Below are 23,821 nucleotides of genomic sequence, written 5' to 3'. Positions count from 1 at the left end.
ACCTAAGGACATCACACACATCCATGCCCGAGGCAGGATTCGAACCTGCGACCGTAGCAGTCGCGCGGTTCCGGACTGCGCGCCTACATATATTCACTTATGAAATGTGTCATTAATAACCCTTCCCAATTCAAAAATAATAGCGAAGTGCATAGCTACAACACTAGAAGAAAGGATGATATTCACTATTCTGGATTAAATCTCACTTTGGCACAGAAAGGGGTGAATTATGTTGACAAAAACCTTCGGTCATTTGCCAAATAGTATTAAAAGTCTGACAGATAGCCAACCAACATTTAAAAGCAAATTAAAAGAATTTCTGAATGACAACTCCATCTACTCAATAGATGAATTCTCACATATGAAGTAGTAACTGTAAAAAATGATTAATTAATTGATTATTTTTGTGTAAAGGAAATTTACGTTAAAGTGACACGTTCCACATCATTACGAAATGTCGTATTCATTATCTATGGAACAAGGATTAATGTATGTACGTATGTATGTAAATTCCCTTGTATCGTATACATCTGGTGGAGAATGCGCTTCATTATAAGTTATTTATTGAACACTGGTTTAATTAAGGACATGGATTTGCGTATATTAAGTGTAGTGAGGGAGATTTCCACATTTACGCAGCATCAATATAATTTCTTGTGACTGATTGAATAGCAGTATTTCCATAAATTGTTAAAGCAGGAGCCGTTTGATCCACCAATACGTAAAGGAAATCACCTCTCTTAGCATACATTTACGAAGGCTGGTTTGACCTGACTATAGCTTGTTTTTCCTGGAAGATTTAAACTAGTGTCAGAACATCCACGCAAATGCTTCTGGTTTTTCCTCAGCGTCAGAGGATTTTTGATGACGTCAGTATAAACTTCCCTGAAGACCGGGAAGAAACAATTGCAACAACAGGTGAAATTCAACTGGCGAAAGATTACCTAGAATCAGTGTGAGGTAGAATCTTTATATGCAGGGTAGAATGGCTGAAAAGCTGAACACCAGTGTTCAGGGAATCTTGGGACATGGAATGCTTTGACAGTCATACGCAGACCTATGTAATGTGTAGAGAGCAGGTTAACGTACTGCGAGGCATGGAGAGTATGTGTTACATTTTTTTGACACTTCTTATTTTCAGTGGCGAGGGTTTGTGATTTAGTTTTGACGTATCCCTGGTTCTTAAAGCTAGGGTTTCAGGAGAAGCTTTTGGGCGAAGAAATGAGCTGGACTATAATTACTAAGGTGGAAATAAGTGTTTTCCTCTCAGTGAGACAGCTGTTTTATAATTTGTCATTTCTCGTGTTTCCTAACTGTTCTCCCAGGACTTTTCTGTTTTTCGATAACTAAGTGTAAACTGTCAGCAATGCACAATTTTCAGTACAGTCGTCGGATGTGAATTTGTTCCGAGTGCTATCAAACTGCAGAGGATGTCAAGTGTTAGAAGTGAATACTTAACTTTGCAGATCACAGAGCAGAAGGCGATCATTATTAAAGCGATTCGCTAGTATCGGATTGTAGGAAAATTCTGTTTGTACACATTGCAACTGTCATATTGTTTTCCAGATGGTTTCTCCACCAAAAATGTATATTGTCTGCGCTAGTTGTAAAGTTTCGCTGATCACAAGTTTGTTACGCGTGTTTGTCAGTGCACATTCCTTCGAAAAAACAAAAGTTCATTAAGAAACTTCTGAATACATTCACAGAATCAGTCAATTGTAACCCACGCTTTTTTTCTTGATATAACTTAACTATCCTTCTCAGACGTTGTAGATTCAATTCTTAACAGGAAATATCAATTCTTGTAACTTAACCAGATCATGAAACTACAAACAAAACATCGAGATCAATTTCAAGTTATACACTATTGATTGACAGAAGGTAATGCCTGTTAAATCGTGTTGGGAAAGTTTGTGAACATCAGGTGCACATAGATTGCTAAGAGATGCCACGTGTTTGCTGTTGACACCATAACCAATAAATCACAACGTCTAGACTCACTATAATCTCTTTCGATGCTAACTGTACCTTTGTACGCCTATGACAGATATCTGTCGAGAAATGAAGTTCGACGACAGTGCTGGAAAGGTAATCTCACAGGCAAACAAAAACTGAACGAGGCCCAATTTATCGTAAGGGGAACCATGCGTGAAGTGTTCAACGAATTCGAAATTAAAATTCTATCTAACGACTTCACGGAAAGTCCTAAGAAGTTCTGGTTTCGTCTTAAATCAGTAAACGAATCGATGCCGTCTGTCCAAAGGCTCTACGACGATAACGGACCCAAACCGGAGGATGACAGAATGAAAAGCGAAATACTAAACACTTCTTTCCAAAAATTTTCCTCTGAGGAGTGGATAGAGAGGAAACTGAAATCGTTGAACAGCACATCTGAGGGATTACTAATACGATTCTACGTAGAGCATGTGAAGAACTTGATGCTCTTCTAACGGCAGTGTGCCGTAAGTCGCTGGAGGAGCGAAGCGTTGCTAGTGATTGCGAAAAGGCGTAGGTAGTTCTTGTCTTCAAGAAGTGCCGTCAGACACAAACACAAAATAATAGGTCTGTATATATGCTGTCAGTCTGTTATAGAATTTTGGAACATGTTTTATGCTCGCGTGTTATTACATTTTCGGAAACCGAAACCTCTCCTCTGCAGGAATCAGCTTCGGTTCCGGAAACAACGATGGTGTCATTAAACACAGCCTGCTCTGTTCGTCCACAAGATCCGGAAAGCGTTATGTAGCGGCGTCGCAGCTGACGCCGTGTTGCTTGGTTTTAGAGAAGGATTTCGATGTAGTTCCGCTCTTGCGCCATATAAACAAAGTACGACCGTACCGAATATCCGGCAGCTACATGACTGGATTAAAAGGTTCTTATCTAAGAGAACGTAGTATGTACAGGGTGTTTCAAAAATGACCGGTATATTTGAAACGGCAATAAAAACTAAACGAGCAGCGATAGAAATACACCGTTTGTTGCAATATGCTTGGGACAACAGTACATTTTCAGGCAGACAAACTTTCGAAATTACAGTAGTTACAATTTTCAACAACAGATGGCGCTGCGGTCTGGGAAACTCTATAGTACGATATTTTCCACATATCCACCTTGCGTAGCAATAATAATTGTTTCTGGATTCTGGCGGTACACCTGGTCTTTCAAGTGTCCCCACAGAAAGAAGTCACAGGGGTTCATGTCTGGTGAATAGGGAGGCCAATCCACGCCGCCTCCTGTATGTTTCGGATAGCCCAAAGCAATCACACGATGATCGAAATATTCATCGAGGAAATTAAAGACGTCGGCCGTGCGATGTGGCCGGGCACCATCTTGCATAAACCACGAGGTGTTCGCAGTGTCGTCTAAGGCAGTTTGTACCGCCACAAATTCACGAAGAATGTCCAGATAGCGTGATGCAGTAATCGTTTCGGATCTGAGAAATGGGCCAATGATTCCTTTGGAAGAAATGGCGGCCCAGACCAGTACTTCTTGAGGATGCAGGGACGATGGGACTGCAGCATGGGGCTTTTCGGTTCCCCACATGCGCTAGTTCTGTTTATTGACGAAGCCGTCCAGGTAAAAATAAGCTTCGTCAGTAAACCAAATGCTGCCCACATGCATATCGGCGTCATCAATCCTGTGCACTATATCGTTAGCGAATGTCTCTCGTGCAGCAATGGTAGCGGCGCTGAGGGGTTGCTGCGTTTGAATTTTGTATGGATAGAGGTGTAAACTCTGGCGCATGAGACGATACGTGGACGTTGGCGTCATTTGGACCGCAGCTGCAACACGGTGAACGGAAACCCGATGCCGCTGTTGGATCACTTGCTGCACTAGCTGCGCGTTGCCCTCTGTGGTTGCCGTACGCAGTCGCCCTACCTTTCCAGCACGTTCATCCGTCACGTTCCCAGTCCGTTGAAATTTTTCAAACAGATCCTTTATTGTATCGCTTTTCGGTCCTTTGGTTACATTAAACCTCCGTTGAAAACTTCGTCTTGTTGCAACAACACTGTGTTCTAGGCGGTGGAATTCCAACACCAGAAAAATCCTCTGTTCTAAGGAATAAACCATGTTGTCTACAGCACACTTGCACGTTGTGAACAGCACACGCTTACAGCAGAAAGACGACGTACAGAATGGCGCACCCACAGACTGCGTTGTCTTCTATATCTTTCACATCACTTGCAGCGCCATCTGTTGTTGAAAATTGTAACTACTGTAATTTCGAAAGTTTGTCCGCCTGAAAATGTACTGTTGTCCCAAGCATATTGCAACAAACGGCGTATTTCTATCGCTGCTCGTTTAGTTTTTATTGCCGTTTCAAATATACCGTTCATTTTTGAAACACCCTGTAGTTGTCAACGTAAACTAACTTTGGGAGTACTTTTCACAGTATAGTGGACAAGGCCGGAAGTTACATGAGGCTTTCCGCGGATGCTGATGCTGTACACAGAGAAATCGCAATGCTAGAAAACTGTAGCGAAATGCAGGAAGATCTGCAGACCGTCGACGCTTGGTGCAGCTGTTGAGCGTATAAATAAACAGAAAGACTCATTATTGAAACTTCCTGGCAGATTAAAACTGTGTGCGGGACCGAGACTCGAGTCTCGGTCCGGCACACCGTTTTACTCTGCCAGGAAGTTTCATATCAGCGCACACTCCGCTGTAGAGTGAAAATTTCATTCTAGACTCATTATTGTATGATTACACCGTTACAGAACAAACAGTGTAAACAGTCACATCCATTCAATATGCTGGAATATGCGTAAGAAACTATTTAAAGAGGAAAGAGGACATAAAACCCATCGCAGATAAGACAAATGGAAAATTGACATTCTTTGGAAGAATCTTCAGAAAGTGTAGTCCACCCACAACTGAGAAAATAGACAAGATCCAAAGATGAGCACTGTGTTTCGCTGCAGATTCATTTAGTGAGCACGATAGCGTCACACATACATTCAGTCAACTCCAATGGAAGACGCAAGACAGGCGATCTGTATCACCGTGAGCTTTATTGTTAAAATCCGAGAGCGTTCGTTTCTGAAAGAGTCAGCTAATATATTGCTTCTTCCTACTTACATCTCGCATAAAGACCATAAAGGTAAAAAGAACTTACAATAAAAATTTAAAAAAAGATAAAAAAAGACTAATTAATATTATTGCCCTTTTAAGATAACTACAAAAAATTGACAGATTCTATCCTTTCTAGAGCAGTATTCTTTAATTATTGCGTCGTATAAGCCCCTCCTGTTTGACGTCACATTTTCCAGTTCTGTGCGTCCTGCGTGCACACATCAAAATAGCTAGTAAAGTTATAATAACGTGTTATATGAAACATCAAAACCAATCCGTCTTTAATTAGCATAACATTGTTAAAGAATTGAGTTACCTATTCGTTTTCTATCATATTTCTACATAATCAAGTATGAACTTAATTTCACGCATTATTCTATCTTACGGGAACTGTCCTGCAGTGCTATGATAACGGCGTACTAACTCATGCTTCATTAAGCGGCGAGCGCGAGTCGAATGGCGTGGTTTTTTTTTTTTTTTTTTTTTTTTTTTTTTTTTTTTTTTTTTTTTTTTTTTAGCAGTCGCCCTACGAGACGATGATTGGATCAAAATATTACTGCGTATACTAAACTTCGAGAAGCAATACATACCTTTTTAGAGAGTTTATGCGTCAGCGTGTTTCAGATTTTAAATGTAAGTTTTATTTCATGCTTTTTAAACTTTATACTTTAGCAATAGGCACGGTACGATTCACACTCTGTCTCCACATTCTCACAAATATTTTCCAGGACGCAAGCCCAAACTGCGACGCCACGTCTTGCCTCGCCGAAATCTGTGCATTCTGACAGCAGATGTATTTTCTTAAATATTGTTACAGTTGTAAGATTTTGGGAATGCAATGTCGCACGTGCGGTTTTGAGTTTCAACCTGAAATTATTATTCCTTCTTTTTCTTTCCTTTGATATTTTTTTCTCGTACGTTATTTACGTGTTTCTTTTTTAACTCTCACATATGTATTCATTGATTTGTTTCAGTACATATTTAGCTAATGTAGGTAACATAAGCAATAAGCAGGCGCGATAATTCTGAATCATGTAGGATGAAAGCGGACGGCCATTGAGCTCTATTACGATAGGCTGGCTAAGCTGTTAATGCAAATCATTTGATTTAGTACTGAATTGTAGACCTCAAGAAAGATCTACAAAAAAGTGCTGAAACGGCTGTAGCTTGACATGCTATTGTACCTAGGGCCGGCCGAAGTGGCCATGCGGTTAAAGGCGCTGCAGTCTGGAACCGCAAGACCGCTACGGTCGCAGGTTCGAATCCTGCCTCGGGCATGGATGTTTGTGATGTCCTTAGGTTAGTTAGGTTTAACTAGTTCTAAGTTCTAGGGGACTAATGACCTCAGCAGTTGAGTCCCATAGTGCTCAGAGCCATTTGAACCATTTTTGAACCTAGGCAATGCGAAGAATTTCAGTGCCGAAAATTAATGAATAAAAAATAATAAATAAATCTACATGGTGTTGCGCAAAGGGGTTTACAGTGCTTGAACTTTAATAACTCGAACGAAAATAGTGAAAGCTATAAATTTTTAAGTGACATGGGTGGTCACGACATTACTGATCACGTTTTACTGTTGAATATGTTCGTAATGTTCTCCATCGGCGGCAATACAGCGTCCGCAACGATGGGTAATAGATCGACACAAATGTATTATGTCTGCCGCTAGAGTAGGTTCACAAGTCAGAAATTCTTCTATGTCAACCAGCGTACGTGGTTTTGCGACATAGGCGGTGTCCTTCAGAGTTCCCCGTTAGATCGATAGATTTGGGTGGAAACTCAACACTTCCTCGTCGGCCTGTCAACATCTCAACAAATATTTCATCCAGGAACAGCCGCACGTCACGATGGTCATGGAATGGTGGACAACTAGTACAGTTCGTTCCTCAACAAGGTAAGGTAAGGTAGTTTAGTTTACACCTGCCTCTGTTTCTTCAAAAAATTGTGTCCCTACAAGTCCTCTGACTCACGACACCTATACCAGCAAGATTAACAGATCGTTCTTCGCTAACATGTTGATTATCTCTTGCCCAGTACACACAGTTATATAGATTAATGTTTCCATTCAGTTTGAACTTCAACTCACCAAATCAAACAATGACATCAGTCAACTGTTCGTCGTCGCAAGTCCGTTCGCAGAATTTGAGGCGCCTATCTGGGCCGTCCTCATTCATCGTACGAGGGAAATTGGGAACGAAGGATTTACGATTTGCTTGCTTTGAAATGCAATTAACGTTTCATTTCCTTACACTAGATTCACGAGTAGCTTGCCGCACTGACTTCCTTTGGAATCTTGTGAAAGCTTGTTCCATTGCCTCCTTTCTTCTATCATCCGCTACTGATTTTTTCCTGCCACGCTGTCCCTTCTTCGGATCACGCAAACTTCCACCCCTCTCATATTTGTTGCGTAATTTTGTTATTTTTACACGGGATGGTGCTGCAGTAACAAAGTCTGCCCGCCATCGTCTCTACACTTCCTTCATCTTTTCACATTCCCAATAATAATTCAAAATCCACTTTCTTTGCTCCGAGGGCAAGTTTCTAGCCGTATTATCGTTTACTGGCAACTGAAAATATATAGAAGAGAAAAATCCGATTAGAGAAGGACTTTCTTTCCGAAGGAACCGTCCTAACTTTTCCCGCAAGTGATTTGGGGAAATTACAGAAACCAAAGTCTGTTGGCTGATGGAAATTTGAAGCGCCGTCGTTCCCAATGCTGGATATAGAGTAGGTGGTAGATATTATGGTAACACAAGTTAAAATTCATGAGTATATTGTTAGGTAGGATGATTGCATAAGAGGTATGGGCAAGTGTGGATCTCCCTGACATGACCGACTGCACCTCTGCTCAAAAATGGTTCAAACGGCTCTAAACCCTATGGGACTTAACATCTGAGGTCATCAGTCCCGTAGACTTAGAACTACTTAAACCTAACTAACATAAGGACATCACACACATCCATGCCCGAGCCAGGAGTCGAACCTGCGACCGTAGCAGCAGCGCGGTTCCGGACTAAAGCGCCTAGAACCGCTCGGCCAGCACCTCTGCCTGGGCTCAGAGGATATCACCACAGTGTAAGATTACAGGTAGATTGTATAATGAGGTCAGAGAAGGATTTCATTGGCAATAAGTTCATGAATATTATGACGGTTTGGCTGTGGGTGAAAACTTTTCTAAAGGTAAAGGAACACATATTATGCAATATAGTATAATGCTGCTGTCCGTCCATGATGTGGTAGGCAAGAGAATAGCGTGCGACAGGACGATATGTAGGTGTTATGAGGTAGTTAAAAATAAGCAGGGGTTCAATTTTAGAGTACATTATTTGGATATTGAGGCAGAAGTCGGATGAAGTAGCTACAGTTATCGCTTGGAGCATGGAAGTTCTTAAGAAGAATTGTTATGAGTCACAGATTTTTTTACTTGTGGAACTGGGCGAAGTGGCGCAGTAGTGGTGGTGGTGGTTAGTGTTTAACGTCCCGTCGACAACGAGTTCATTAGAGACGGAGCGCAAGCTCGGATTAGGGAAGGATGGGTAAGAAAATCGGCCGTGCCATTTCAATGGAACCATCCCAGCATTTGCCTGAAACGATTTAGGGAAATCACGGATGGCTGCAGACGGGATTGAACCGTCGTCCTCCCGAATGGCGCAGTAGTAAGGTACTGGACTCGTTCTCGGGATGATGGTGGTTCAAAGCCCTATCCAGCCATTCCCGATTCCGTAAATCACTTCGATGAACAGCAGGATGGTTTCTTTCAAAGGCCACGGTCTATCTAATTCTCTCTCCATTTCAAATCCCAGATTGTGCACTGTCTCTCTAGACCCCATCGTCAAAAGGACATTAAACCACAACTTCCTTTTCCATTCCTCAGTTGTTGGTGTATTGTGGATGGAATTAATGAGGACACGGTGTACGTCAATGAGGTGAGTAGGAACAATTAGTTAGGTTCATGGGTAATGTCTTCGCCTATTGGTCGGGCGGGAGGAGGGGGAGAGGGGCTGGTTACATATGTTACAAGTGGAATTGGATTCTAGACTGGACGGTGCTGTCTTCTTTTCCCAATATATATATATATATATATATATATATATAAACTTCTTTTTTGAGTTGAGGTAGTTGCAAGACTAGGTGAGGTGTTAATATAATATAGTCTTTTTAGGTGTTTATGAGACCAGGATTGGGACTTCAATGGATCTTTGAGATCTTTGTTGTTGCTGAAGTGGTATAGTATGTGTGGCTGTGTGGCAGCTGACTCGCTCTAACCACAAAGCAGGAAGATACGAATAGAGATGCTGGTGATACAGAGTTGGGCCGACCTCGATGTCAGCATGAGAACATTAATCCCCACTTAACTTCCTCCGTCACGATCTCGTGGCCTACGCCCGTGCCCTCAGCGCTTAGGATTCGTCCGGCACGGAGTGGGCTTAAGGAAGCGTGGTTACCTGACGTAACGATGGGAGTTTTCGTAGAAGGTGCCAGTGGAAATCAGTATTCTTTTTCTTGGGTCGTCAATCTTTAGATTCGTTTGATGTGGCTAGCAAGGTTTCCTATGTTGTGTAAATCCCTTCACCTCAGTGAAGCACTTCACCGACATTTGGGTTGGTGGGTTTTATAATGACAAATTTTTCTGCAGATAAAATGGAAGATATTTAAGTTGGCTATTTATTTCATTATTTCGATCGACTGAGGAAACCTGTATCATGATGAAACAGGACATAAACGCGAATTGTTAGGGAGAGGTTACCGAAGCGATGAGTCCGTCTACCCAGTACCTTTTATTTTCCTTTGAACCGTTTTGAGTTCTGGGCTCGAGAGATTATCTTGTGCATAGGTAGAAGTGGTTATTCTTTTATGCTTGTTCGGATGATTGTTTGCTAACATTTGTACTGCAGCTACTATATTTGACTAGAGTTTGTTGTCTAACATCTGTACTGCAGCCACTGTATTTAACTAGAACGTCTTGCCAACAATTTCCTCATACAATACATAAGTAATTACTGATCCCTGTATCAAGTAATGAGTGCAGAGCCCTGTCGTTCTAGTATGTTACAGTCCAGTTAATTACGCTGTCGATGTCCGAGGAAAAAACACCTTTGGATAACGTTTCACAGATCGAAAAGCACCGGTATCGTAGCTAACGAGTTTGTTTAATGTAATTACTCTGAATGACTTTCTTTCTGGGACATTAAGTGTCTCATAAGTATTTCATCTACGGTCACCAGAACCCTGCAGTCTGCGAAAATCTGTGATACGTTTCGCGTCATGAAACAAAATCCTATCAGCCTCGACGGTTACTGCCACGAATACATCCAGTTTTTAATGACAGCATCGACTATTTGAACACAATCTGTACATACTATAAAAATGCTTTTAATACAATGTCTTCGTGTAGGGTTGTTTATTTGAAATCTCAGTTCCTTACGAATCTCGCATACACATAAAGCTTAGGCAGTGGGTGAAAGAAAATAGGTTCCTTAACAAATTCTACTCATCTGTGTACGAGCCATCGTTTCTCGAGGTTTGTCGGTTATGATCTGAAACGTCTAATGTACTGAATCTTCGTTAATATTAGAGGAACAATCTCTGTACTGTTCTTTCGGCATTATCAGTTGATTCAGATTTTCTCTGCTATTGTGTTTAAGAGCATTTGTTCACAAACACTACTAGCCCTTGCGATGTATCATGTGGTAAGGACGATGGGACCAACCTGCTGAGGTCACTGGGCCAACGTATCATGTCTTCATGCACATGTTAGACGTGGAGTTCATACTATAAAGGTTTTCACACTATTTTGTCGAACACTGATGCAAAGGTTAAATAACAAATGCTCCAAAAAGTTTATTTGCATTGAAATTGTCTTTCATTTGTTTCGATTCTTAATTGTAAATTTTTTACACCAGAAAATTTTAAATCTCTGAGGTAACCCTGCCTCATACTTACAAACAATGGACAGAGACAACAAAAAGCGATACTGAAATTTTAGATTATGATTTTTTGAAGGAATTTAATTCAGATGCTAAGATTTTTGCGTTTTCAGTGTCTACATACGAGTTCAATAGCTATCAAACCATTCATACAGATTTAATTTACGGCTATACTTTACGTCTCTTAAGTATTCCACAGGGTGCTTGATAGTTTGACTGATGGTTGGTGCGTGGCAAAAGACAGTTTCGAAACTTTTTTTTTTTAAATCGGCAAACAATAATGCATTTTCTATTGTTCCTAATTTACCACTGTGTTTTGAATGCTCAGTTTGTAACCATTCATTAATGTTGTTGACTACCCTATTGTTCCCTGCTACAATAATTTTTATTTAAAAATGAGAACACAGATTAACCCTATGCATCAGTAATCCTCATGTAGTCTGACCTGTAAGTGCGAACATAAAGGAAGCCTGCCCAGTGAAGTTGTATGTGCCTACAGGTGCAAAGAGAGAACGCTGGCCGGCCGGTGTGGCCGAGCGGTTCTAGGCGCTACAGTCTGGAACCGTGCGACCGCTACAGTCGCAGGTTCGAATCCTGCCTTGGGCATGGATGAGTGTGATGTCCTTAGGTTAGTTACGTTTAAGTAGTTCTAAATTCTAGGGGACTGATGACCTCAGCAGTTAAGTCCCATAGTGCTCAGAGCAATTTGAACCAAGAGAACGCTGGTTAGCCTGCTAGCCAAGATGCAGCAGTGCCATTACAGGTAGAAAGTCACACTTGCTCCACCTTATTTGAAATATTTTCAACTAGTCAGTTAAAAAAAATTCTTTTTCATCTTGCAACTTAATACCTCAGCTGTATGGTACCTATCATTTCATTAATGGTCATAGTTATTGTGGTCTTCCCAATTAAATAACATAGTGTGTGAAATTCGAATGCTTTGCAATGGAAATTACGGGTCGCTATATGATTTGGCGTTTGCTACATATTAGATCAAGCATTGTTCCACATGAAATTTAGCTAACATATAGAATTTTTCTCTAGATTTTGGAGAAGATCTATATGTATCCCGTCTCGAAATAATGGATTTCATGATGCACATTATGTTCCACCCGCATGCACCGCAATAGAGCGAAAGAGAACTGTTAATACCATCCATTGTATCTCCCAAAAGGATCGAAATATCTAAACGAGTTTTTGGTAAATGATAGCATCCAAAGAGGATAGTATTTCGTCAAATTGTTAACATGTGGAACTGTCTTAAGGGTCATAGTGGTGAACTGAACATTAATATGGCATTGCGACAACAGGAGTTAACTTGCACATTTATTTTTATATTGAGGATGTGCTTTTCCGTAAGCTGTTGAGCTGAATTGTCCTCAGTTCTTCACTTAACAAACCGTAGTTGCAGCAGCACTAGCGTGATGGTGAGGTGATACTGTGTGTTTGGCAAAGGAGGTAGAGAATGGCAGTAACAAAATTTAGGTTTTTAGTCAAAATTCGGTACAGGTGACGCTCCTGTGTAGCACAAAAAGGACTAGAAGTTGGTTCAAATGGCTCTGAGTTCTATGGGACTTAACAGCTGTGGTCATCAGTCCCCTAGAACTTAGAACTACTTAAACCTAACTAACCTAAGGCCATCCCACACATCCATGCCCGAGGCAGGATTCGAACCTGCGACCGTAGCAGTCGCACGGTTCCGGACTGCGCGCCTAGAACCGCGAGACCACCGCGGGCTAGAAGTCTGGGACAGTCAAATCGCTGCTCTTGTTGCAATTTCAGCGGAATTTGTTATCCCATGTGTGTTTAATAATGAGCAGCCGGTACTGAAACTGAGAAAACAATTCTTTTCTGCTCTTCATTTATAGTACAGAAACTGGTGTGCTATCTTTCCTTTTCGATCCCCGTACAGAGTGAGGAAGTGGAACTTTTTCACTTCAAATATCTTTTAATTCATCAGTGATATTGATTCTGACGAGTAGTTGGCAAGGTTCCGAAAACTGTCAGTTTGTTCACAGTTTCAGTGTTACGAAAGACTTTTATTGCCACCAGTTATACTGTGTTCCAGACTGCAGAAAAATGCAAGCATTGTTCTTTGAGAAATTACAAATTTGATGCCTTTTGTTTGTTGATAGTAAGGTTATGAAAACATGATGGTCATTACTTTACTGACCGCTTGAGACTACTCATTAAGTTGAAAATAGATCACAAATTCATATAGACTGTATTTAACACATCAAAATTTATTTGAGATCAGGAAGCTTACCCTTCTCTCTGGATTGGGACAGAACAAAAATATTTGCTGTGTAGTATTTTCATATTTCTCAGATCGCTGAAGCGCAGGAAGAAAATCATTCCATTCCAGTCATTCACTACTAAATATATCATGACTTACGGAATTCTGCCAAAACTGCAACAGAATTGGCAATTTATTTTTGTCTGACTTGTTGACTTTTGTGCCTCTGAAGAAGCATCATCCGTTATGTGTAACATTTATATTTTTCTTGTTGACATGTTTAATTTTGTTTATTTTGCGAAAACACAGTATAATTGAGCCAAACCCACCGTACTAACATGCTAATACAGTAGCTGTTGTGACAGAACACGGGAAGAGAGTGTCTTATTAACCAAGCAGTTGCTGACCAGAAAGGTCAATAGCTTATGGGAAGCCTCACTGTGTTGGTTTTGAATGACGTAAGCGTAAGTATTGATTTAAGTGTCAGGAAGTCATTTCTGAAAGTATTCGTATGGAGTGTAGCCATGTATGGAAGTGAAACATGGACGATAAATAGTTTGGACAAGAAGAGAATAGAAGCTTTCGAAATGTGGTGCTACAGTAGAATGCTGAAGATTAGATGGGTAGATCACATAACTAATGAGGAAGTATTGAATAGGATTGGGGAGAAGAGAAATTTGTGGCACAACTTGACCAGAAGAAGGGATCGCTTGGTAGGACATGTTCTGAGGCATCAAGGTATCACCAATATAGTATTGGAGGGCAGCGTGGAGGGTAAAAATCGTAGAGGGAGACCAAGAGATGAATACACTAAGCAGATTCAGAAGGATGTAGGTTGCAGTAGGTACTGGGAGATGAAAAAGCTTGCACAGGATAGAGTAGCATGGAGAGCTGCATCAAACAAGTCTCAGGACTGAAGACCAGAACAACAAACAAGCGCAGAAATTTTAAGTTTACTTCTGTACTAGCTAATTTTGTTTCCAATTAACTCTCGATAACGCTTAAAAATTAAAGTATTGTTCTGAAACAAGAAACTATAGCTACTGTTATTTTACCGTAGCTGAGAAAGTTTCGTGCATTAACAACACCGCAGAATATTCACCTCTTTGCATTCTATAATTTGCCAAAACCACATTTCGGTATGTTGAACTGTTAATGAAATTTGATTCAAGTTTATGAATTGTTCTCCTTTGCTTGACTGTTACGTGTGTGGGTGGAACTCAGTATGCTACACAAAATCCATTTCTCATGGCTGAAGATACATATGGACCCCCTCCCAAGTTTAAATAATAATTCAATACGGTAGCTAAATTTTGTATCGGTTATTACAGTGCCTCGAAATTGGCGTTAATGGGCTATGGCAGCAGACGATCAACGAAGGTGCCCTTGCTAACAGCACGTTACCTACAGCGACTCTCTTCGGCTCGGGACGATGTCGTCTGGACCCTAGACGACTGGGAAGCGATGGGCTTGTCAGATCAGTACCGATTTCCGTTGGTTGTAGATGGTGGTAGGGTTCGAGTGCGTGCAGACCCGACGAAGCCATGGACCCGAGTTGTTAACAAGGCACTTTGAAAACGGTGTTGGCTGTGTATATACGAAATGAACTGGATTCTGATTATGTTCGGCTTCTTGCATTTGCAGCTATCCGTGGACTTCATGTTCCCAAACAACGATGGAAGTTTTATGGATGACGACATGTCATGTCACCGGGTCACAGTTGTTCTCTACTAGTTTGGAGAACATTTTGGAGCAATTCGAGTGAATATTTGACCACACATCGCCTGACGTTAATTCCATCGAACATTTGGTGGGGCATAATTGAGAGGTCAGTTCGTGCACAAAATCCTGGACCGGGAAGGCCTTCACAATTATGTTTCAATATTCCCGCAGGGGACTTCCAACGACTTGTGGAGTACTTTTCACGTCGAGTTGCTGCACTACGCCGAGCAAAAGGAGGTCCGACGCGATGTTGGGAGGTATCAAAAAAATGGTTCAAATGGCTCTGAGCACTATGGGACTTAACTGCTGAGGTCATCAGTCCCCTAGAACTTAGAACTACTTAAACCTAACGAACCTAAGGACATGACACACATCCATGCCCGAGGCAAGATTCGAACCTGCGACCGTAGCGGTCGCGCGGCTACAGACTGATATGCCTAGAACCGCTCGGCCACACTGGCCGGCTAGGAGGTATCGTGTGACTTTTTTCACCTTGGTGTATATAGCTGGTTCTACGATGAGGTTACAAACTTGGAGAAGTCAGGTAAGGGACCCCGGTCCGGAAACGACCGAGTTGAAAGTCAGTAGCGAAAATCGTTGTGCTATCTTTGACGATGGAATGAACCGATACTGTTCTTACTACGGATGGAGAGTGTGCAACTTAAAGGTGGTAGTATGGACCATGAGCTCTAAAATGCATTCCTTAAGAAGTACGAGCACGTGTTCATTTACGAAACCGATGGCTTCTAATGAACGAGTGTCCATAGCCCTTAACGTATGCATTTTAAAAAAATGGTTCAAATGCCTCTGAGCACTATGGGACTCAACTGCTGAGGTCATTAGTCCCCTAGAACTTAGAACTAGTTAAACCTAACTAACCTAAGGACATCACAAACATCCATGCCCGAGGCAGGATTCGAACCTGCGACCGTAGCGGTCGTGCGGTTCCAGACTGCAGCGCCTTTAACCGCACGGCCACTTCGGCCGGCTATGCATTTTAGATCCCATGTGTACGAAACAATTTTTTACTTGCTTTGGTTCGTGCTACCAGCTGCGAAAGGTGAGTACCCTACAGTCTTAGCAATGCTATTACTGGTACATGTATTTCGCTGTCAGAGGTATCAAAACGATTTTAGGTTATAACTTTCGACTCGGTCTTTCCCACACCAGGATCCTTTACCTCAAATCGATACATTTAACGTTCCCCATCATCCTGATAGTTTGTAATATCATCACAGAGTCATCTTGTATGTTGCAGCACACAAACTGAAAATTATTTTATTGACTTTAAATACAGTGTTGGATTATTTAAGCAGTATTCAAATCCTTTTTCCACACAAACTGTTGCAACAATGTGAAACGCCAAATATCGATCATCCAGCAAACTGATGATGGTGAGTACTTATCAGGGGACTGAGACACGTGGTCAGGTACTTTTTAAACAGGTGGAGTGCAAATAGTTATCAAATCCGTTTTTGAGACCAATAAACACTAATTTCTCTTTTAACTTTCTATCTTTATCGATTATCTGTGTCCACTGTTGAATTGTCCTTTATTAATCTCTTTGATTCCGCACATAATTTAGTCTCCCATATAACATTTTGTGGAATATTTTGACATCTAGTGGATACTTTATACGCAACATCTACAACAATGTTTCCCAACGTGGGACAATTAACACATCCAAAGTAAAATTAAATTTTCTGGGAAGTTTAAATAGAAAAACCTGGATTATGATTCAGTCAAAAAACTATGATATTGGTAAAAAGATCGTCTTTGTTATCACTATTCCGTCAGCTTCTGATACTTATTAGATCTGTAACCAATAGTCACCTTCAATGTAAAAAAATTGAGCCAAAGCGCATGACGCAGTTTGAAGGAGGCCACAGCTTGTTCAACAAGTATAAATGACGCTATTTGAAATTCAAACACGGTCGGCGATGATGGCCACAAAATTGCCATTAGGCACTCACTACACTACTTCCACGCGCCGCTTTTTAACTGTTCGGCGCCTCTCACCTTTCATTGCTTAGCCAGAGCATTGTCCATTCGTTCACAGGGTCAATGGCTGCGTGTTGTAAAGTAGACGTGTAGGTGGTAACTTCAGTTTCGCAAATTTTTCAATTCATGTTGGTCTGTTTTATAGGAAACAAAAGCAAGCGAAAGAAACCGGTACGTGCACGACGCTAAAAAATGTGATTTTTCAAGGGGCCATACCACTGGCTGTTTTGATCACAGAGATCTATCGGAAGAACGCGCATACTGTGGCTATTCTACAGTACCGGGTCAAAATTTACATATTACACGCTCTGACCAGCCCAGAAAAATTGAACAGATCGGGTAATTCTTTTGCAACAGGCAGCTTATAAAAGCATCGTTTGTACATGGGCAGTTTCTGAGAAAACTGCGAAAAACGGTCGTTAGCCTTTTCTTTTCTTGCAAAGTGGGCCGTAATTATCTAAATAACTAACCACACCAAATGCATCAAATTTTAACTGTAAATTCTTTAGACATTTGTCTGGGAACGCCATTTTATCGTTTTTCTGAAATATTTATGCTTTATCAACATACACCAAAAAAACCATAATTTTTGGGTACCTAAAGTAACAGTTATGGCGATGGCTACTTCTGTTCCTTCTTTTCATGACAAATCTTCAAAATTTGTGTTCTTAACGTAATGTTCTCGGGGAAGCTTGAAACTTTTATGGACATGATCCAGAGGCTCAAAATTAATGCACTTACACACGCAATATGTGATGCACGTAATATTTGCTTCAGGCCACTGGACGGGTAAAATTGGCCGTGATAGCGTTTCGATCAATGTGAACAATTTGAAATATCATGAAATACTATCATACCATAAAATGAAATACTCAACTGGATTTTGAAACATTTCTACATCTACATTATCCCTCCAACCCTGTTCCACTAGCGAATAGTGCGTGGGCAGAATGATTGTCGGTAAGCCTCTGTATTGGTTCTAATTTCTCGAATTTTATCCTCCTGGTCAACACGCGAGATGTATGTGGAGAGGAAGTAATATGTTGTCGGACTCCTCCTGAAAAGTGTTGTCCCGAAATTTCAATAGTAAATCTCTCCGTGATGCACAACGACTCTCTTGTAACGACTGCCAGTGGAGTCTGTTTAGCATCTCCGTAACGCTCTCTCGCCAGCTAAACGATCCCGTGGCGAAACGCGCCACTCTTCGTTGGATCTTATCTATCAGTCCTACCGGATATGGGTCCTAGATAGATGAACAATACTCAAGAATCGGGCGAACAAACGCCTTATAAGCCACTTCTTTTTTGGATGAGTTACATTTCCTTAAGATTCTTCCGATGAATCTGAGTCTTGTGTCTGTTTTCCAACTATCTGTTTTATATTGTCATTCCATTTAAGGTCGCTCTGGATAGTTACGTGTAGATATTTTACGGCAGACGCTGTCTTCAGCTGTTTGTTACCAACAGTGTAGCTGTACAGTAGTGGATTTCTTTTCTTATGCATGCACAATATGTCAACATTTATTTACGTCCAGGCTCAACTGCCAGAGTCTGCACCATAATGAATTCTCTGCAGGTCGTGCTGCAAATTCTTACTATCTTCTGCCATTGCTACTTTGGTATAAACAACTGCATCATCTGCGAATAGCCTTAAAGAGCATCCGACGTGTTCTACTAGGTCATTTATACAGTTTGTGAACAGGAACGGTCCTATCACACTTTTCTGTGATTGATTTTGAAAAAGGTTAGGTTCTGCAGTAGTTTACTTTTTAAAATTAGCTGTACATTCAGACGAAATCTCATAGAAATTAATCACTTTGAAGAACACTTTTTGGCCCATTTCTCTCCAAAATTTACTTCTATTTCAGACATACCCTCAACCGTAATAATATATGCAGGACCGCTAGTTCAGAAGAAATTATGGTAGGGAAAAAAGACGAGCTGATCGTTGCGTGAAATTTTCATCACATCCCAACTTTCTGTCCTCGCATTTCTACCAAGTATTCAAGTATGCCAAAGTGGTACCTTGATTTCGGTTGGTGGACTGATTTTTGAGCCCATTTTGCCAAAGTAGACACAGATCTCTGAACCACTACATCATCGCACTCAGTATTACTACATTTCAGCTTAGATTCTACTTGCTGTCTACAGAGAGATTTTACATTTGAAATTTGACAAAGAGTGACAAAGAGTTGTCTGAAATGGTTCTTCACATGCCTGAAAATAACTTAAAGTGGCGGTCAAAAATTATGTAGTAGTGGACACACTGTAAATTTAGTAAAATATTTCTCATTACATTGTTGCTCTTTTAAGGTACAAATCATAAGCTAGGCATTTTCGGTGAATTGCCGTCGTTAAACAAAGTATTCAGAAAAAATGTAAAGCAAAACAATTTTTGTTAACCTCATATTAAGCGTATTTATTTATTGTTTACATGTGTCAAAGTATAGAAATGTGTGGAAGTATATAAATAAACTGTCAAAACTTTACTGACCTATAGAATTCGTTTTTTATAAGAAGCGCGCCTTGTTGTACCAGGAGAAGGAAGGTAACCGGCGGTAAAATTCTCCTAAGGAGCACTGAAAAGATGAACATGTTCCTCTTTAAAAGACCCTGACAGAACAGTGCGGAACGACCTGCTCAGTCCTCATTCATGCTTCTTCCGCAAAAAATTTGGCATACGAGCATACCCGCGCTCTTGCAAAACAGAACATTCCACACTGAAGAGCCAAAGAAACTCGTACACCTGTCTAATATCGTGCAAGGCCCCCGCGAGAACGTAGAAGTAGCGCAACACGACGTGACATCAACTCGGTTAATGTCTGAAGTAGTGCTGGAGGGAACTGATACCATGAATCCTGCAGGACTGCCCACAAAATCCGCTAGAATAGGAGGGGATGGAGACCTCTTCTGAACAGCACGTTGCAAGGCATCCCAGATATGCTCAATAATATCCATGTCAGGGGAGGCTGGTGGTCAGCGGAAGGGTTTAAACGCGGAAGAGCATTCCTGGAGCCACTCTGTAACAATTCTAGACGTGTGCGGTCTCGTATTATTCTGCTGGAATTGCCCAAGTCTGTCGGAATGCACAATCGGCATGAATGGAAGCAGGTGATCAGACAGAGCCGTCAAATTCGTATCTAGACGTATCAGAGGTCTTACATCACTCCAAATGCACACGCCCCACGCCATTACAGCTTTCACCAGCTTGACATGCAGGGCCCATGGATTTATGGGATTGTCTCCATACCCGTACACGTCCATCCGCTCGATACTATTTGAAACGAGATTTGTCCGACTAGGCAACATGTTTCCAGTCATCAACAGTCCAATGTCGGCGTTGACTGGCCTAGGAGAGGAGTAAAGCTTTATGTCGTACAGTCATCAAGAATATACGAGTAGACCTTCGGCACCGAAAGCCCATATCGATGATATTTCATTAAATGGTTTGCACGCTGACACTTGTTGATGGCTCAGCTTTGAAATGTGCAGCAATCTGCGGAAGGGGCGCACTTCGTCGTGTTGAACGGTTCTCTACAGTGGTCGTTGGCCCCGTTTTTGCAGGATCTTTTTCCGGCCCCAGCAATGTCGGAGATATGATGTTTTACCGGATTCCTGATATTCACGGTACCCTCGTGATATGGTTGTGCGGGAAAATCTCCACTTTATCGCTTTTTCGAAGATACTATGTCCCATTGCTCGTGCGCCGACTATAATACAACCTCAAACTCACTTAAATCTTGATTATAGCAGTAGTAACCTGTCTAACCACTGCGCCAGACATGTGTTGTCTTACGTAGGCGTTGCCGACCGTAGTGCCGTATTCTGCCTGTTTACATAACTCTGTATTTGAATACCCATGCCTATACCAGTTTCTTTGGCACTTCAGTGTAAATCTGCCCAATTTCCCCTGATCCATATACTCACTCATTAACATTTCCCAGTGTAGGTGGACAAGACTCCGAGCAAACTCTTCCGAAGGACACTGTGGAGACAATGTTGTTTGAAGGGAAAGCCAGCGGCCTGTAAGGAAGATTGATAACATTTGATCAGCACAAGATAAGGTTGAAAGTTTGTGCCAACATATCAGTGCTTTACCAACTCATGGCAAAAGTTTAGAATCGGTCGATGTCTCCAGAAATGACAATGATGCACAACGCAAGCAAGGAAAATTTCTAAATCAGATGAAATGAGTTAGCACTTTCCATCATAAATAAATTATATTGTCAATTATTTTCCTGGCTTATGGATTACAGGATTTCAGTGAATGACGGAATATTTTAATATTGTGAAATCTGACCCTTTGTACTCATTCACGGCTTTTTATGAAGGCCGCAAACTAAAATATATATTTTGATAAAAACAGAACTGGCAGCATATTTGTGTGAACGTGCCTTGCCGACTATAGCAATGATGGAAAAAAAAGATCTGGGAACAGATTGAACTTGCAGCATGATTTTCGATGCGTGTGGAATATATTGCCATACTGCAAAGAGTAAGACACACTGGTTGGACTGCGTAACATACTTTTCACAGTGTCGGTTGCATCAAATGCGGAAATAGGGATAACTAGTAACTCATACGAACTCTTTATCTGCTGTATACAGTTTCAGAAAACCCATTTTGACTATGCCTACACTGAAAATTCACTCTAATGAAGGCCTTGTATTTATTGTTGTTCCATGAAATATCTTACAAATATGTCTCGTCTTTTGTTAATTACTGAGTCAGATTTACTATTTTTACGCCTGTCTACTTAATGCTTCTGAAATATTATATTTCAGAAAAAGAGAGGAGGACGAGGTTCTAATGTCACATCGACGAGAGCGTCACTGGAGGAAGATTACTAACGTGTCTAGGACAAACGTGTGACAGGAAACTGTGCCCTTTTCTAAGGAACCCTCCAGGGGTTCGCCTTAGTCGTTTTATAGAAACCAAGGAAAACCTAAATTTAGTTTGGTGGACTAATTTTGAGCCCCTCTTGGCAAAGCAGTTCATTAGGATGGGGCTCCCAGCGTGGTGACCAAACCGAAAGTGCTACTGACACCTCCGTGTAACACGATAGTTTTCAAATCGCCAGTCACAGGATGCGGGCTGTGATGTTGTCCATGGGTCTGGGTAGGATTACTCATTGACATGGTCCATCAGGATACAGAAAGTGGACGAAAGCGACCGAAGGATATCGGTTTGTAAGGGCAGAGGGAAAAAAATTCCAAGGCAATCGCCAAGGGAAAGAACCTCTGCGACAGTAGGACGGGTAGTAAGGGCAGTAGCGGCTTGCTAGCTGTGACAGTGTATACAAAGTGTGGTTATGTTAGTGCGAGGTATCGTGCATCTTTACCTTTGACGTTGCAGGTGCTCGTTGTAGGGCCTGCTGCAGCTCCTGCGTCCCTGTAACAGTTCCAGGTCGTCATACATTAAGTGGGCGACCGGTCATAGATCAGCTCACAGTGTAGGGGCTGTGTGTACTGGTTTGCGTGCTGTGTACTGGCACTATTAGCAAGAAACTAAACATCTATTGTCCATAGCACGCTAACACGTCAGTACTGGCGAGCCTCTTCAACACAGCTACTCCTGGCAACCCCAGATGCTCGACCAGCCGAAAAACAGACAATCGCAGGGAGACCGAACATTGTTCTTTTATTTCCAGAATGAGATTTTCACTCTGCAGCGGAGTGTGCGCTGATATGAAACTTCCTGGCAGATTAAATCTGTGTGCCCGACCGAGACTCGAACTCGGGACCTTTGCCTTTCGCAGGCAAGTGCTCTACCAACTGAGCTACCGAAGCACGACTCACGCTCGCTACTCACAGCTTTGAAGTTTCATATCTGCGCACACTCCGCTGCAGAGTGAAAATCTCATTCTGGAAACATCCCCCAGGCTGTGGCTAAGCCATGTCTCCGCAATATCCTTTCTTTCAGGAGTGCTAGTTCTGCAAGGTTCGCAGGAGAGCTTCTGTAAAGTTTGGAAGGTAGGAGACGAGGTACTGGCAGAAGTAAAGCTGTGAGTACCGGGCGTGAGTTGTGCTTCGGTAGCTCAGTTGGTAGAGCATTTGCCCGCGAAAGGCAAAGGTCCCGAGTTCGAGTCTCGGTCGGGCACACAGTTTTAATCTGCCAGGAAGTTTCAGTGTTCTTTTATGTTTCAATCTATGGTTGTGGTCGTAGTTACCCAGTTTCTGTACACTCGTGTGGAGAGTTTTTGGAATAACCGCCAGAGTGCCAAAGCAGTGTTAGATCTCTGAACAACTACATCATCGCACTCAATATTAGTATATTTCAGCTTAGATTCTACTTGCTGTCTACAGAGAGATTTCATATTCGAAATTTGCTGTTCACCACCTCGCTCTTTCGAACCGAAATAAATAACTGTGTCTACAGAAACGGATATCTTTTACCTGACCTCTTCACGAAAGCCCGCCACAAAGATACATAAGAGCCGCTTCTGACGGGCGCTCTCATACGACAGTGCGCCTCGTGACAATTCGTTACTAACAGTAAGTTGCCCGCTACTGTTGGCGTCGGGCGGCCTTATAAATCTGTGAACTCGTGCATGGGCAGTTAAGACGGCGGAGACCGCAACTTCCAGCCACGTCACGTTTAATGGCCTAGAGAGCCATTCCAGGCAATAGCGCTCCTCTTGCCTCTCTTATTGTGGATGAACCCCTGACCCAACGCTCTGCAACGGACCCAACGGTTTATTGCGTCGTATATAACTGAGCTTTAAGAACTAAACCACATCACACAAAGACATATATACATATCGGCGACGTCAGTATGACAACTGTGCAGCCACTACGTACGAAGACGGCAGCCGAGATCTATAGAATGGTATCTCCTTTATTGTGGAGCCGACATGAGATTCA

At 41.7% G+C, this 23,821-nt stretch overlaps 1 non-coding gene across 1 annotated transcript; it reads left to right on the top strand.

Annotated features, from left to right (window-relative positions):
• The first annotated feature begins 22,983 nt into the window (after positions 1-22,983).
• On the top strand, positions 22,984-23,058 carry Trnas-cga (transfer RNA serine (anticodon CGA)). The gene has a single exon. It is a non-coding gene; the product is annotated as a tRNA-Ser (tRNA).
• Positions 23,059-23,821: the final 763 nt, after the last annotated feature.

Source organism: Schistocerca serialis, chromosome 4 (assembly GCF_023864345.2).
Source record: "Schistocerca serialis cubense isolate TAMUIC-IGC-003099 chromosome 4, iqSchSeri2.2, whole genome shotgun sequence".
Taxonomy (NCBI): domain Eukaryota; kingdom Metazoa; phylum Arthropoda; class Insecta; order Orthoptera; family Acrididae; genus Schistocerca; species Schistocerca serialis.
Note: the sequence above shows the minus strand (reverse complement) of the source record. Positions and strands in the feature narration are given on the sequence as shown.